This window comes from Galleria mellonella, unplaced genomic scaffold, assembly GCF_026898425.1.
Source record: "Galleria mellonella isolate WM207_F2 unplaced genomic scaffold, CSIRO_AGI_GalMel_v1 utg32, whole genome shotgun sequence".
Taxonomy (NCBI): Eukaryota; Metazoa; Arthropoda; class Insecta; order Lepidoptera; family Pyralidae; genus Galleria; species Galleria mellonella.
Window position 1 is genome coordinate 8,224,349 of NW_026442075.1, and position 18,123 is coordinate 8,242,471.

At 31.8% G+C, this 18,123-nt stretch overlaps 1 protein-coding gene across 3 annotated transcripts in view; it reads left to right on the forward strand.

Moving 5' to 3' along the window:
- LOC113510796 (phospholipid-transporting ATPase ID) overlaps positions 1-18,123 on the forward strand; it is a 70,427-nt gene that overhangs the window by 7,430 nt on the left and 44,874 nt on the right. Inside the window, exon 2 of one of the 3 annotated variants that reach the window (XM_052896365.1) lies at positions 3,011-3,078. The gene's annotated coding sequence lies outside the window, so the exon portion shown is untranslated. Of the gene's footprint in view, positions 1-3,010; positions 3,079-4,657; positions 4,675-12,089; positions 12,341-18,123 lie in introns of those variants that run through there. The other 2 variants (XM_052896367.1, XM_052896366.1) reach the window with 2 other exon arrangements.

The following is an 18,123-nucleotide window of genomic DNA, read 5'->3' on the forward strand; positions in this document are numbered from 1 at the left end:
TCAGCCCGTTTCAAATGGCACAAATATATCAGTAAGCCTAAGTTATTAGAGTCTGTTTTGGATATGTTGAAACATTATTTAGCCTGTCTGAAAAAAAAAAAGCTATTTCACGCTAGTGAAGTAGCCTGTATTTAGTTTTTAATATTATTTAAATAAGTTATTTAATATTGACCAGAAATTACTTTAACGAGCAAAAAACGGGGTTATTGCTGATATTATTATAAATAATATGGAAACTAGTCGAGCAACCCCACAATTAATATAATGAGTAAAACCGATCGATATAAATACATAATTACAATACCTTTGGGATATACTGTAATTTACGAATACGCAAGTTTATTGTTATGTAAAGGAATGAACACTAATAATTACTAATGTAATACACTTGTAAAACGTCTGTCCTGCCTTGAAAGATCATTAAATGTTCATAGGCGTCCGCCCTCGTATTTGACCTATTGTATATTATGTGTACCGTTTTTAACAGTCTATTACGCAATTTCTAGTTTAATATCTGAATTGATTTTGATTTTTTGTTTGTAATAGGTAAAGTCAACTATTTAACCGATTTTAAAAGTTCTTTCACATAGATGGCTATATTATCAACAAGCAACTTTCTGATTTTATTTTAATAAAAAAATATTGATCTTTTACCTATTTATCCGTGCGAAGCCGGGATGGATCGCTAGTATTTATTTAAATAAATAGTTATCAATAAAAGTTCCCCTTAGATATGTAGAAATAATCACAAACCGTTTATATTTGTGTTTAGGTTATATATTGTTCAGTTCTAATATCTATGTTTAGATATCTCTGTGATACATAATTCTAAAAACTCAAAATATCAAGATTAACACAGAATCGAATTGGCACACATATTACGAGTACATCCAGTACATGGCGTTGGCAATTTCATTAAATAGGTATTAATCGGATTTAATATATCGATTTAATCGATATATTAATTTAATCGATTTTAATACAATTAATATTTATATGAATAGATTTGAAATGTTCGGTCTTAATTTTACTGCATTGTCTATAATAGATATCCAAGATGGTAAAATAAATGCCAAGGTAAGATACCGCAGTGGAGGCGCGGGCGAGTGAAGCAAATAACCCGAACCCCTAACAGTTATTAAGCTTTTTCTGTTATCTGTGAGGGAAGGTGGGGCTGCTTTGTTGCTATTGCCGAAATGTCAGGCGTGGCAAGTGACGTCACCAGCAACTAAAATGGCGCGACATTTCGCGGTACGTTCACCACGCCCGTGCCCACCCTAATCTCTGTCATGGTAGCACTGGCCAAATCGTCCCCCAAGGTTCACGCAGAGAATCGGCCTCATTCTTTTGATACAATGTACATTCTAGTTAGTATCTTTGCAACCTTCAGGGTCGTGCATAGAAAATCTTGATATCGTACATATTGTTTTGATTTTAGGTTATTAATTTGATCTCGAGGAAATTATTATGATAAATTATGTGTTATGAAAAATACCGATTTTCTCTGGAAAATTATGTCCGCCTCATTACTTTGCGAGCCTTGAATTACGTTCTCATTTATTTACAAAAAATGAAGTTTCCATGTCGTATCACCTTTTACCTTTTTCTCAGAAATTTGGAGATTGAATACTATTTTTCGTTTAGGTACAAGATGATAGCTTGTGATTTTTTTATAGTAAAAAATCAAGGTTTAATCATAGAATTTATGAGAAATCCTTCATCGTCATATTTTTTTTTTTCCTATAAAACCAAAGTTTTATGGTGGGATACAAATTCAAATAATCGATAAATTCATAAACTTAATAAATACACAAATATTTTAAAAATTACATTCAGCATTTTGAACCTTTATTACTCATACAATAAGATAAAAGTTAGTAAAGATTTTTAAATATTTGTTATTCAATGACGCTTAAATCACGTGAAATATTTTTATTCTATTTTGCGTGAGCAATTCCGCGGGGTTCATATAAATGTCATTAGTGTGCCTTTTTATTGTATAGACTGGATAGATAATAATTATTCCATACCCCAAGGTCTTTTACATGTTAGGTACTCATTAGGTAAGATTTCTATATGAAAAAATCCATCATATTTATATTTATAATGATATCATATACTTGTATCCAATCATGAGTTCTAGCTATCCCTTTGCTAACATACATTAATCGGATCGATAGTATGGGCGTGACACCGTAATATAACAAACCTAGATTGACCCATTTTTGCGCATACAATATTTATCATCATTAATTTATTAACGTTCCACTACTGAGAAAAGGTCTTATTAAAAGATGAGAATATAAAGCATATTTGGGGGAAAGTAATATTAGTAAAGGGGTCTAGGGGCTCCGTTGCTGGTATATGTATACTCTGTTAGTTCGACCCCCATATGGTTTCTTCTGGAAACCACTGCGGTTACATATTTTTTGGTGAATTCCTCACGATGATGGGCCATTTGTCCTGCTGGTGCCTCACCAGTATCGATAGCGTAAGCGACGATTATCATTCCGTTGTTATCTTTTAAAACAATTTGCGTACTACATTATGCTGGCGAAGCAATTTGCTGTAGGATTTTTTTCATAAGTATTCCTTCTCTTTGTTCTCCTAGTTACCTCTTGCATGGTGAGTGGTAACACGTTGGAATCTTATTCTGACAACACATACAGGTGGATTTATAATATTCATCTTCATAACAAATACACATAGACTACATAGCGATGCCAGCGACCGATGTAATGCTTCTAATTTATATTTTATGGCCTATATATAAATTACTATACAAACTACCTATGTATCCTATATTCACGATCATGCTATGTTGTTTAATGGAAAACAGTGTTTAGGGTTGCTATAAACCTTTTCGAGGTCAGGCGGTAGATGACATCACCATAACAAACTTCAGGGCAGAAGCTCGATGAAAAAGATATTTTGTCAAATCATGACAGGAACCTGTATTCGTGCAAACAATTGATGGCGAAACGAACAATAATGTTCTTTTTGTTGACAGGTTTTCGACAATGGCGGTTGTAGTTTGCACTCTCCAGGTCATTCTGCGATTTTCAGGTTGAATTCCAGGTAATTATTATTTATTTCAGGAAGTACAGTATTTGTTGTGCTACAGTATGTTGAAGGTTACGATCGCTTTGATCAACTATTCACATATTCCTTAGATCTATGGAATATATGACTGTCTGTGATGTTTATTGGAACTTAAATACGAGTATAAATCAATATTGTAAAGTAGTATTGTACTGGTTCTATTTTTGCTAAAAATAAAAAAAAAATTGCATTTATATAATTTTTTTCTTATACGACTAAAATTACAAACAGCTGTTTAATCAAAGTTATATTTTTTAATACAAATAAATAAAAACTAAGTAGGTCAATATTCTTCTTTACTATATGGGGAAAGACCCGTGACCAGATATGGCACGTTATTGAGTTGTCATGGTGGTATGGATGATTTACAAACCGAAGGTTATTTTTTATTTCTATGTACATACTACATGTTGTGGGTTTTAATGTTCTACCGTTTCGCGAAAAGCAAATTCCATACATTTGTCCGTTATGAGTGCTATTGTGTGTATTGCTGGCCAATAACAGCTGTTTATTGTTCGGCTGCCAGGTTTGATGGATGATAGCGTTCTTTTACGTTGATGCGACCTAAATGTGGAATCGTCGCGGATTGTCTTTGTGGATGTGCTACGAGAATAACGAACCCTTACTATTAACTCTATTGTATTATGAAATATATATAAGGTATTATAAAAACACAAGACATTTCTAATATTGAGGCAATTGTTCATTTTAATTAACATCTCTACTATTGTGTATAAACATTCAGCTAATCAATGTAAATCCTTGAGTTTATAGTCTAGAACACAGAGGAGTATCGACGTCTTATATTATCTAAACCAATATTATAAAGAGGTAAGATTGTTTTGTGTATATTTTAAAAATTCTTACATCTATAGAAAGCCACATTATCGAATAACATGGACTGTATAAAAAAACAGTGCAAATCCGCGGCGGTTCGCTACTTATTATTATTATATATATATATATATATATATATATATATATATACTTATTATTATTATATATATATATATATATATATATATATATATATATATATATATATATATATATATATATATATATATATATACTCTGTGTATCTTTATTTATATTTTATATTATACCCCGTTGAGGTTTTACCTAAAAACTATAATATGAGGTTCTTCAAAAGACTGTATTAAGGTTTCTTTAAAATTAATTCCTATTACAATTTCCGAACACAAAAGCTTCAAATTAATCAGAGGGCTATGCTCGGAGTTTCTTTGTGTAATAGAACCCGAAACGAGCAAAAGAACCAAAGTTACTGACATAGCCCGAAAGATAAGCAAGCTGAAATGGCAATGGGCTGGTCACATAGCTCCAAGAACCGACAACCGATGGGGAAGAAAGGTTCTTGAGTGGCGACCCCGTACGGAGGTACTCCACTACATGGAGTGACGACCTCAAATGCATTGTAGGGAATCAGTGAATGCAGGTAGCTCGGGACCGTTTCTTACAGCGGTCTGTGGGGGAGGTCTATGTCTAGCAGTGGACGGATAATAGTTGAAAATATGATGATGATGATGAAGGTTTCTTCAGGTTGAATTCCAGGTAATTATTATTTATTATAGAGTCGGCGACGCGCAATTGACACCCCTAGTGTTGCAGGCGTCTATAGCAAAGCACAAGAAATTACAATATATAATAAGTACGTTTCTTCTTTTAGTAATTCAGAGCCTAGAAGTAATAGATGACATTTAGATTGAAATAGATCTTTTTCGCCACGTCAACCCTTTCATACCAGCTTATGAGTAATCAACACATTGGATTTGGTCCTATTTCAATTAGATCTGTTTAAGGCGACTCCTGAGATTTTTAATGCTCAATATACCTATTTTTCGTATTTTTTTTATGCAACCTACCTAAATACATACACAAAACGGATTTACAGACTTACTAAAGTAAGTCTGTCTTATATTTAATAACTATACGAGAGCGGGTCAATAAGTCTGTAACTATTTGAATTTCCCGCCTCTTAATTGAAATGGCAACACTGCTCCCGTCAATAGACACCTGTCAATCGACTGTAGTCAAAAATAGAACAAGCTGCGACATTTAGTTTGTTTTTGACAGCTGTTAATATCATACTACCGCGTTGACTGAGAAGAAAATGGAAAAAAAGTTAATTTCGGGTACTTGTTAAGCATTATTTTTTGCGGAAAAAATTCATTACGCAAATCAAGGCTAAGCTTTATAATTATTATGGAAACTGCACTATCCGTTTCTCTGGTAAAAATATGGTTTACTGAATTCCGATGTGGCCGTACAAGCATGGAAGATGCCGAATGTTCTAGACGCCCAGTTAAGGTCTCCACATCCGAAACGAAAAAATCCACGATATGGTGTTGGCCGATCGGAGATTGAAAGTGAGAGAGATTGTGGAAGCCATAGGCATCTCATATGGCTCAGTGGTTACAATTTTAAATGATCACTTGGGTACGATCAAAGCTTTCCGCAAAATGGGTGCCGCGTTTGCTTACAATCGACTACAAACGCAACCGTGTGACAATTTCACAGGAATGTTTGGCGTTGTTGTCGTGGGTTTGTCAGCCAATAAAGTCATGGCGATTGTTTTTTGGGATGCACGCGGTATTATCCACATTGGCTACGAAAAAAGTCCCTTTTTACCAGGACAATGCATCCGTGGTGCACACATGTGCAGTTTTCATGGCAAAAATCCTTTAATTGGGCTACGAATTGCTCCCTCATTTGGCCTATTCTCCCGATCTAGCCCCGTGTGACTATTTCTTGTTCCCAAACTTGAAGAAATGGCTCGAGGGAAAGAGATTTGCCTCCAACGACGAAGTCATCTCACAAACAAATGCCTGTTTTGAAGACCTCAACAAATCAGCTTTTTCGGAAGGGATAAAAAATTGGAGAAACGTTCGGCTAAGTTTATAGAGCTGAAATGAGACTATGTTGAAAATAAAATATTTTTTTATCTAAAAACCTGTGTTTCATTCAAAAAGTCACGAACTTATTGACCCGCCCTCGTATACTGATATGTTTGGTGGCTTATTAGACTAGATTACGCTCTACAAAAAAAAAAAAAACAGCCATTTCAATTGTAAAAAAATTATGTAACGATAATAATCTTATTATTTTTATATTACTACGAATAAAATGCACAATTGGACGACGAGCTAATAGGAATTTAAAATATTTGCATTTAGAACACGGATTCGTGTTTAGATATTGAAATATAGGTTTTGGACCGCAAAATAAAAATAACGGTTCCAATCTAACATGAAATCCATATTAGATTTGTCCATAGGCTACAGTGACTGTTTACCATCAGATGGGCTGTATGCTTGTTTGCCACCTTCTTGTTTATAAAGAAAAGCGAGTCATATTATTATTATATAGACATAACCATGAAATATAATAGAGTAAATATAATCTGTGACTGAGTTGCTTCTTCTAAAGATTAAGGTGTTATAGATACCTGTTTATCGACAAACGTTTCGACACGTATCTCATGCGCCCTTTTAAATCGAAACTAGAATATTTTCCGGAAAAATAATTAAATGAATTAAATATCTAGACGTCGGGACTTCACACTAAATTCTTTTTTAACTGTTAATTTGAATATACTCGTATTTTGGGGCAATATCAATTAACATTGACAACAGCGTGAAGATGACGTGCGTTTTCCCATGAAGCTTATTGTATATTTTCCCTCTATAAAATATCAGTCAAGTACGAACTTAGCTCGAATATACCTACTAAATTCCTAAGACAGTAAAGGCACATAATATAATATCTATTCTGTGATAAGAGTATCTTAACAGTTGAAACTATATGAAATCGTTTTTAAAGAACTGTCTTTAAAATTAGTTTAATATAAAAAAAATATAATTTCTTTATTTTATTATTATTATTATTCTTATTATAATATATAAATAAAAAAAAGAAAAATAAGTGCTAGTGGACATATTTTACAAAATTATCTAATTTAAAGTGAAATAAAATCTTTATTGTAAGGACTAATATGAACTAATTGCATAATAACCATAAACTATAAATATCTAAATAGAAGAGATAGTTAATCTAGATATATAATTTAAAGTTAAGCAAAACTTGAACTATAGATGTATGTATGACTGATAGTCATACATAAATACTTTTTTTTAAACGTCCCTACCCGTACAACTAGACATGAATACAAGCGTTTATATTGTACAGGGATGAAACTCACAACCATATGAAGGTGATACGGCGAGTTAAACTGCTACACCACCAAGATCGTCTTATTTTTAAATCTCTTGCGGAAATTACAGCGGTAAAGTCAATTTACTGCAAATTTTCAGCTAAAGAAAAGAGTGTAGGCTATAAACTCTAGTTCCGATGACTCTTTTGACGCTTTCAAGAAATTGGAATCTGAACCGATTAGTATAAATAAAACCTATTTGTATAAGATTTATCCATTTTTTTGTTGACTGTACTTTTTTTATTATTCCGTGATACACTCACGGTTAAAATATTTCTAACAGTTATAGACAGTATTCTCGTAACGTTTTCCTGTAACTACAACGGTAAAGGTATCAGCACCTATTCTTAGCGTCCCGTTTCAAAAATCCACCAGCGTAATGGGAAGAATTCCATACTACTTACCATTTATCCTATGAGATTGTTATTATGAGAGAATTTGAACTGAAACTAACTGGCTATTCCTACGGCTAGACTATGGTTCGGTGCGTTATGTATGGGACCGATCTTATTTTACTAATATAATTGTAACTAGATGATGTCTGTACATGAGTGATATTTAAGAAAAATTGATTAAGGTTGTGTTAATAAGATTTACAGGTGCTAAAACAATAATTTTAAGAAATTTTGTTTGCCTGTATGTTTGATCTAGCATTACGCAAATACTACTGCACCAAATTGGATGCAGTTTTTACAATTGTGTTCTTGAAGGTCTAATTTGAAATCTACTTTAAGTTTCATATTGATGCGCCATCTAAAAGTGAACTGTTGCATTGCTATTCCTTTTTTCGAAATCCACGCATACCAAGTATCCGACAAAAATAAATAATATTTTTTCAACTTGATAAGAAAATTCTATACTGTTTATAACTATGTGGCGTGTGGTTCTGGCATAGAATGGACCATCCCTTCTTTTCCCGTGGGTGTCGTAAGCGGCGACTAAACGAATTTAATGGTCGAGAGATGGACAGCAGCGTCTCTTAAAACGTCATCAAGACTTAACTAGGGTTACCGATCTGTCTGCCAAGCGGGGCAACTACTGGCAAAATTCCTCTTACGAAGAAGGCTTATGTTCAGCAGTGGACAGTTAACAGCTAATATAATAATAATGACAAGTATCTTTCACAGTGTTTTTGATATTTAGGATTAAAAACTAAAATTTTGAAAAATAATTAATTGCTGGACTAGCTTATTACAATTTCCATTGTGTGCGTGTTATTATATCATGTGTACCTCTTAGGCTGTAATTATGTGATTAATAATTAAAAGATTTGAAACATGTTAGTTGATTCACACGGCTCTAAGTTTCGTGGAAAATAACGTATTTAAATACAACAATTATTAAATTAATATGCCATCTCGTTGAGGACTTGTTACATTTTAAAAAATAAAACTTACTGGGGAGTAATGCACATAATATTGTTGCATATTATCTACTTTTTATATTAAATACATATTTTTACATTTTTGTTCTACAAAAAAAAAAATATCAACGCACAATTAATCAAAGAAAATACAGTCGATTTAAGAATATCTTTTGATAAATTTTTGTTCAATTCCAATCAATTGATCAACCAATAATATAATCGAATTAACAATTTTAAATCTCTAAAATGTATAATAGTTATTCTATGTTTATATGTAGTAGTTCATAATTATTTATTATTTTACCTTTGGTATGTGTAAGGGAACTTAATGGTCGAATGATGGGCATCAGCGTCTCTCTTGAACATTACCAAATGCTAATTGAGGTTTCTAACATGCTTGCCAAGCGTGGCAGATACTGGAAAAACCCCCTAATACACGACAGTTAACGGCTGATATGATGATGATGACGTATATCTATATTCAGCTATTAATATAATACATAGTTTATTATTTATCAATAGTCTATTATTTTTTTGTACTACCAGGTCACTCAGAAAGTATTGCGAGAAAAAGTTTTTATGTATGGTGAGACTGGCCTGGATAATTTATTTAAAAATATGATTACTTATAAATAAAAATAGATACGTTCTAAATTCAAAACTTCCCTCCACATTTTTTGCGAACTAATTAAAATTACCGTGTCTCCTTGAAAAATGGATTTGCGTCGAGAATATTTTCGCGCTATGATTTTTTACCATTTTATGTGTCGCCTGAAATCGAACGAATCGTAGGATAGACTTCAAATGGCATTCATGGATGAAGGCTCTTCTAAGGCAACCGTGTATCATTGGTATAATGAATTTAAGCGCAGTCGACTAACTTTGAGGGATGAAGAAAGAAGTGGTCTTCCTTTGATGGCTGTTATGGAAGAAAACGTGCTAGCAGTGAAAATCAAGTTTGATCCAAGACAATAGACGAGTTACATACCAAGAGATTCAGCATATACTGCAGATTGGATCAGGAAGCCTTCACGAGATTTTACACTTGCATCTACGGGTGCTGAAAATAGTTTCATGCTGGGTGCTGCACAACCTCACTGATGTTCAGAAGCAGGCAAGGGTGGAATAGTGCCTTATATGATAGACAAATTTGAAACAGGCTCGTCTCGGTGTGTTTACGACATCGTTACAGGTGATGAATCCTGAATTTATCAAAATGATCCAGAAACAAAGCGCCAGTCGACGGTTTGGGTGTTTCAAAACGAATTAACGCCTACCAAAGTAAAGCAACCTAGAAGCGGTGAGGGGGGGAGAGATTTTGATCGCGAGCTTTTTCAATTTGACTCGCTACTTGGTGTCAGTTCCTTTACGAAACCAAAGAAGCATTAACGCCGAATGATATTCTACCAAATGCTTGGCAGAAGTTTTCTCTGTTGTGAGCAACAAGCGACCAAACACTGGGCTCCGCGGGCTACTGCTCCACCACGATAATACGCCCGCCCACACCGCACTCAAAACGAGGGACTTCCTAGATAGCACACCGGTCAAACTCCTGGGTCACCCTCCTTACAGCCCTGACACGGGCTATAATTTATTATTGGGAATAAGAAGTCACACGGTGCTACCGTGTGACTTCTTATTCCCAAAAATAAAAAATCAGCTCAACGGGATACAATTGTCGTCGCCGGATGATGCGTTCACAGCGTTCGAGCAGGCTGTAAACGAAGTGTCTGCATCGGACTGGAAAAAGTGATTCGAAAACTGGTTCAGACGTATGTAACTTTGTATAGAGGCTGGTGGAGAGTACTTTAAAAAGATGTAATAAAAATATATTAACCTATAGAACATTTTTTTTAGAGTCGCAAAACTTTCTGTGTGTCCACGTATATACGAGTAAACTCTATAGATATTTTTCTTCTTTCGGGTTCTCAAAGTTGACTGGAAGAAATCTCATCAAGTGATAAGTCCGTCTACATACTTTTTTATTATAACCAGATATTTATGTTAAATGTGAATGTAGAAAAGCATTTAAATAAATGTCCTATTGTTGTATCATTTACAGTAAGTACGTAAAATATTAAATTTACAAAAACAATTGCAAATAATCTGATTACAATCAATCGATAATCCCATAAAATGTTATTAGTTAATCGTTTAAAAGGTATAAGTTTTATACTTATCCTAGTTGACCGCATATACGGCGTGATGGGTGCCACGCCTAACTCAATCACGCCCCACCAGAACTGAGCTTTAATGTCGCTGAAAGTAGCACGCGGAACAATGTTTATGTGACATGCGAAATCCTATCTTCGCTTTTGCCGATTAAGGTCCAATGTTCTACATTAACTATCAACTAAGGGGTTGATTCTATTGAGTTTCGAGGTCTATATTTGGCCTAAATTGACATATTAAATTTGGTTTTCACATTATATGTATTACAGGTCTTAATCATATTGTTTACAACGTTCAGTTTATTGAACATTAATATCATCGGAGCAAGCAATAAAAGTTGCGCCCTAAATTTTCTCACATATGGATGTTTTGCTACTGTTAAGGCTAATGGGTCAGTATTATTAGTTTTGTTTTACATAACATGTGTGTCCATATGATAGATATAGTATTTAGTTTGTTTATGAATAATGCGAATTCATTTGATAAAGTAGCTATATCAAATCCGAAACTACAGAATTACTATGAACAGTGAAAAATAGTGATTAATTCGTATTAATTAAATTTAAATAAAAATACACCGGTGCCAGAAGTAACGCAATTTAAATGCACATTAAAGCGGTTTAGAAACAATAACGATGTATGTAGTATCGTACGTAGTGCAAAACTTTTATTTATTTTGGGAAAGTAAAATATGCAATCCGTCAACTAAAGACGAGAGTCACAAAACATTGATGCGATTATTATATACATTATAGTATTGTTTTGTAGCATAAATTTACTAATTGCTAGAGGTGATATTTGGAGTATTTTTATTTTATAGTTAGTAACAGTTTTATCTGCCAATCGACGCCAACATTTGATGTTTAATACATAATTTAAAATTACTAAGCTACAAATATGAACTTACAAAAACTTTTTTTAAATATTAACAATAATGGATTCAATGATAATCTTATACTCGTTATTAATACGATTATATAGTTTGAACATATCGAAGTAAATCACTTTGTATTTTAAATCATGTTGTCACCTTATTTAGTTCAGGCTGTAATTGTCTGTCAATTGGTAGATATTATTTTAATAAGATGTTTTTAGCGCCACTCAACAAAAGCAGCAATGAACTTAATGATGAATAAACTATTTAGTAGCAGTGTATTACTGTAGAGACCATGGTACGGCACAACTCCTACTCACCTTGGGCACGCTAAAATACACTATCAAAACAGTGCGTTTCGTACGTCGCGGTCCGCCGCACGTCACCGTAACGTTCTGCTCGTTATATCTGTTACAAAAAAAATTTAGAAAACAGTCTTAATATAACGATGACTTAAGTGCCTTAAGTGATATACTATGTGAATTTATGTAAACATAATTATTACGATATATATTCGTAATGGGAAGCAGCTTTTATAGGATTTATTGTCTCATTGGAGCGTCATTCGTCTCAGATTCGTCTGGCTGAAACCTATGTAAGTTTAAGGAAAAATATTTATCTATTAATATTGTTTCTTTCAGCTAATAATATATTTTTGTAAATAAATAATATTATAGTTTATAATTCGTTCTCGGGATACATACTAAACATTGTATCCCGTAAAAGGATTTACACTACTGTTTTGTGTATATGTATATGTGGACTTATAGAAAAAATGTTTGTGATATTTTCAATTTAAATAATAAATGATTCTTAAACTGTAATTTTTATTATTTTATCGTCTAATTTTTATTACATCAGAGCATTAAATGTTTAATTGTTTTTGGAACTGTCTGTTATCCAAGAATTTATCTGCGTGTAGTTTATGATAAATCCACATATTATGTTCATTACATATATTGGCTACATATATTATTATTTAACCAAATCGGTGCAATAGTTTAAAGAATAATTAAAGAAGGCAGACAGGCAGTAGCATTTAAAATATTAGTAACCACAGATTTAGATAGAATCGATTAGTACAAAACAAGTATTTTCTATGTACGTATTTCATATAATGTGTACTTATTATAGTCATTAGTAATGTTTAAATGTCAATAATTTCCTTAATGGTTATGTTACTCACAAATATAAATAACGAGGCCAAGCGAGTTCTCGTTTCGAACCTTCTCACTGATAACACTTATAGTGCAGGTGTTGTTACCTGTAGTTTTAGTACTAAACGAACGAATAAATTATTTTCTTTTTTTTGTTGCTGTTGAATCTTCGATAGTCTGATTGATATGCATCAGTTTGAATTTCATCGAATCTTATTCTAACTTAAAAATTATTTATTTAATGTTTATTGCACAACTTAAAGAATAATAACTGCTATATACTTAATAATTACTAATTAATCGCTAACTCGCGTAAAATAAAAGGAAACTTCTCTCTTTAAAAACTCATTAAAAAAACTAGATACAGTTGACTTTTCCTTAACCAATGTCGAAAATAAATTAACATTTTTAACAATTCAGTGCTAATTTTAATTATTCTTTTGCAATCAATAAGTTTTACTCGCTTTACTAGGAACCAAAATTGGTATGGGACTATTGCACAAATTTTGTCTCTATGTTGTCTGTCACAAGAAAAGCAAATTTTAATAAAATTTGCTTTTCTTGTGAATCAAATGTTATAAATATTATGAAAACATCGAATCTTTTTCAGGTATATATAAAAAAAAATGTTACCGCTGAATCCATGAAATGTTTTCCGAAATTTCGCGACCGAACGAAACAAAAATTCTAAGTTAAAATTACATAATATGTACCGTTTAAAAATATTAAAATATCGTTCCTTTGAACTTTTATGCTACGATTTACGAACGAAATGTTAAGCTTCATTTACTAGGACGATTTCTGTATGAACGAAAACACGAAATTGAGTTCGAAAATTCGTAATTTCATTTCATGGTAAACCTTCAGATTTAGAAAACCGATTTTTTTTATGTCAGTGTTAATTATTCAATCCCGTCGGAAATGAAATACCGTCGGCAACGTCTTGTAATAAAAATATCACATATTCTATACTTCAAAAGTATAAAACATCAATTAACTGATCAAGATCGAACGTAAGGATACCAGTATAAAAAGGTACACAGCACCTTTTTACAGGCCGTGGTACATAGTGTTTTTTTTATTTTTGCCTGTTCCTTTGCATGAATACCTAAATAAATATAGATAGTTAAAAGATAGATATGCTCTAAACTGACTTATAATCGATGTACGTATAAAATTTAAATGTATAAATCGATAGGTAATGCTATTTTTGCGTTATGCACTGAAACACATACCAAAGTTGAAATCAAAGTTTCAACTTGTATTTTTTCAATGAGTGTGTAAATATTTAATTTATAGGTTTGTTTTGGTTTCGATTTTATTATTCACAAACATATCATTGAAACAAATTTACTTGGAAGTAAGGTCGAGTAAAAAATCTAAATAAGATTACATGGACGTTTACTGTCACTTTCTGTTTATATTGTAAATTTGTGTCATTGAATATTAATTAAAACTTGCAAACTTTAATAATGAAAATAATTTAATTTAATAAATTTATAATTATATTATAAATTAAAATTAACAAACATCCAAATATATTCAAAAGCCTTGAATTTCGTTTCGAATGTGAAATGCACAACATTGCATGCTGTGCGTTCTCAGAATGTTTATGTTAGTAAGTACTAAGTGATTTTTTTTGTCAAAAGTAGTTATCAAAATTATGTTAAAATAGCGCATGATCTTTTATCCTTACATATAATATGATACTCGTGGTTTTTGTCTATTTGCAACTTTAAAAAAGGAGGTTCTCAATTTGGTTGTATTTTTTTCTACTTTTGTTACTTATGGTCTTATAGAAAATTTATCAAAATTGGTTCAGAAGATTAGTTTTTAAATAAAAATAATTGGTATTATCATAATTGAAATCCGTTTTTTTTGTGAAACACAATCTTAAATTATTTTGTTATTGCGCTTTGATTTTGAATTCCATTTATTTATAATGTTTTCCTGAACGTGGAATGTAGAGAAATGCCAGTGGCGCTGCGACTTTGGATAGAGGATGGTAAGTCGGTATGCTTAGGTTACCCTAAAAGTCATAGTCGCGAATATTATTATTGCTGGTACTTACTAAATATATGATTAAAAACTGAATAACAATTTGTAACCCAGATAATATTCCGAAGTTGCAGTCGAATCATTTGGCAATTTCTAATTTATTGCTAAGCAAAGCAGTGAATAATGTGAGGTTATCAGTTATAAAATTATTAACGAAGGTTAACAAGTGACTCATCTATTTAGGAAGTATATTTCGTTGTTTCTATACCGACGCTTACGTGTTTCTTCATATTTAAGATGAATCTTGTACTTACCATAGTATTGTACAATATATAGTTTGACATGATTTTTTTCTTTAAAATTATAACTGCTACAGACAAAGGATTATCTACTGTAGCATTTTTTAAGTATGTGTTATATACACGTACTTTTGATTACGTAAACCATAAAATCCAGTTATATAAATTCTGGAAGAATGTTATAAGAGGTAACGTACATAATTTACTTAAATCGTACTTAACAAATAGGAAACGAATTACAGTGATAAATAGGATCTGCCCTGAGACTAAATGTGAAAAAAATTATGAATCTCACGTACGTATTGTTTCACGTGGTGTTCCACAGGGCAGTGTCTTAGGTCCCTTGTCATTCCTATGTTATATAAATGATTTACCTAGAGTTACAAATTATCCTATGATATTGTTTGCTGAGATAGTAGTGTTATTTGTAAAAAATATTTTAATAAATTACGAAGATGACAAAAAATACAATAGATATAATATTTAAATAGTGATTTAAATTTTAATATGGACAAAACTAATTTAATACATTTCAAACAAAGACATAATAAATTTTTGATATTAAATATAAATTATAAAAGCAAATCAATCTATACCATAAATGATACAAAATTTTTAAGGTTAAATCTTGATTGCAAATTAAATTGGAAATCACATACGATCAAATATGTAAAAGGTTGTGCCAATTCTCATATGTTCTTCGTAAGTCGAGTAAAACTGCTGATGAGTCAACAATCTCGTAGCCTACCATGGATATATATCATCTACGCAAATCTATATATGGATTGATATTTTGGGGTGGACAGACTATGGTGGAAAGAGTATTTAAAGATGATGTATATGAGCCATGCGTCAGCTAAGAAAAAAAAAAAGATTCCTGTAAATCGTAATATAAAAATTTAAGATTAATATTTGTAAAACAGAATAAAAATTGATACTAAACATCGGTTATGATATATCGTCAAAATAGGTTAAATTTAGTGAAGTTCAAAACTAATTATAAAGTAATTGAATAAAAGTATTTTTTGTATGGTTCCGAAAATATGCAATAAATTGCCGACTGTGTTGCGTGACATAAGTACCGTCCACTTATTTAAGAAAAGTATTTTTTTTTATAATAAACCAGAAATAAGATTATGTCCACATAAAGTATTTCTAGGTTTAGTGAAATTTTATATACTTGTCCGACATAAATTCAGTAGATACTTCGATTTTTAAATACTTATTCGCTTTAAAATTCGGAATGGTTTTTCGTCATGCACCGTTAAGCCACGCAAATCTATAAACATATGGAAGACTCGACACAAAATGTCTCTACATGTTTACAATTTTATTAGTTTACAATTTTATTAACATATATTAAGCCACCCCTTCCTTTCTCGTGGATGTTGTAGGATGCGACTAAAGGAACTTAATGGTTAAGGAATGGGCAGCAGTGTCTTTCTTAAAACATCACCAAAGTCTAAGTGCGGTTGCTAATCCGTCTGTCAAACGTGGTAACTAATGGCAAAAAAACTCCGATTTGGGCTGATATGATGATGATGGTAAGAAAAAGTTATTATCATGTCTTTCTGTCAACCTAAACCAACATGTAAAGCATAATTGATCATTTAAATAATCACAAAATTTCAAAAACTATTTGATTTACGATATAGAAATGCTTATATTTTCCTTAAAGAATGTAATGCAATACGTAAAAATATCTCTCAAAATTTCCATGAGAAGAAGAGATGTAGCCGAGGTAAACAGACTTTTGTCATATTAAAAATATGTTTAATATGTTCCTGCAAGAGATGCAGTCGTCGGAATCTGAACTAAATTTATAGATAGATATTATTATTGGACTAGCTTTTATTCGCCGACTTTATCCGTGCGACCGAGATATATGTACTGACCGGAATAAAATGTATTTTATGTCCTCCATCCCTCATCCCGTGTATACCAAATATCACAGCGATTGTTTAAGCAGGTAAAGTGCTATGAGATCAAAAACAAACATACTTTCATTTATATAATATTAGTAAGGATAGTTAAAGTGGAACTTATGGTAACGTCCGTAACTTTTAGCTGTTTAAATAGACAATTTTCATTCATACAAATTTCTATACTGCTATTAGTGAAAAACAAGTTTTTTTATTTATTTAGATCAAGTGGAAGCGAGCAGAGAAAAAGCAATATACCGAGTGAAATCGAAAACTCGAAATCATTAACATCTTTTTAAGCAGGTAATTTACCCATGGAACTAAACATTTTCCAAAGAATCGTGTCGAAAAGTAACTAAACTAAGCTTTCTATTACTAACACGGCGTATTCAGCTGTCAAGTTAGTATGGTATTGTGGAGATTACATTTTTGTCGTTTATTGAAACATGTTTTTTAAAGGAAAAATGTTCAGTTTTACACGTAGAATGTCGTCTAAATGGATGCAATTGATTTCAATTTCACATTGTATATATGAGTATTTTATATAAAACTTTTTATCCTTTTATAACTATTTCTAGTAGGACTATAGAACAAAAAAAAATTGTTCATACATAATCTAGGAACAGGGTTATACCTATTCAGTATAAATCTACACACATGAAAATAAAGTCCCGCACTGCGCAATTCCTGCCCAAAATACAGTTTAGTATTTATAACAGGAATTATAATAAGAATTAAGAAGATAAATACGAAAATATATTACATTTTCTATATTTAAACAGTGAAAGGGTAGTGTTACACGCGATTGCTTAAGTGAAGGTCATCTAGCTTCATTGCGATGCTACAACGACCGATTCTCTTATGAAACCAGTTGGATGGAGTTGAATAATTGCCAGTTTGTTGTTCTGCATTAACCCAGATTGTACCTCAATCTTAAACTGCGAATGTTTTATTTTTACAAATTATTTACAAACATTATTTTAAAAAAAAGTTTTGTCAGTA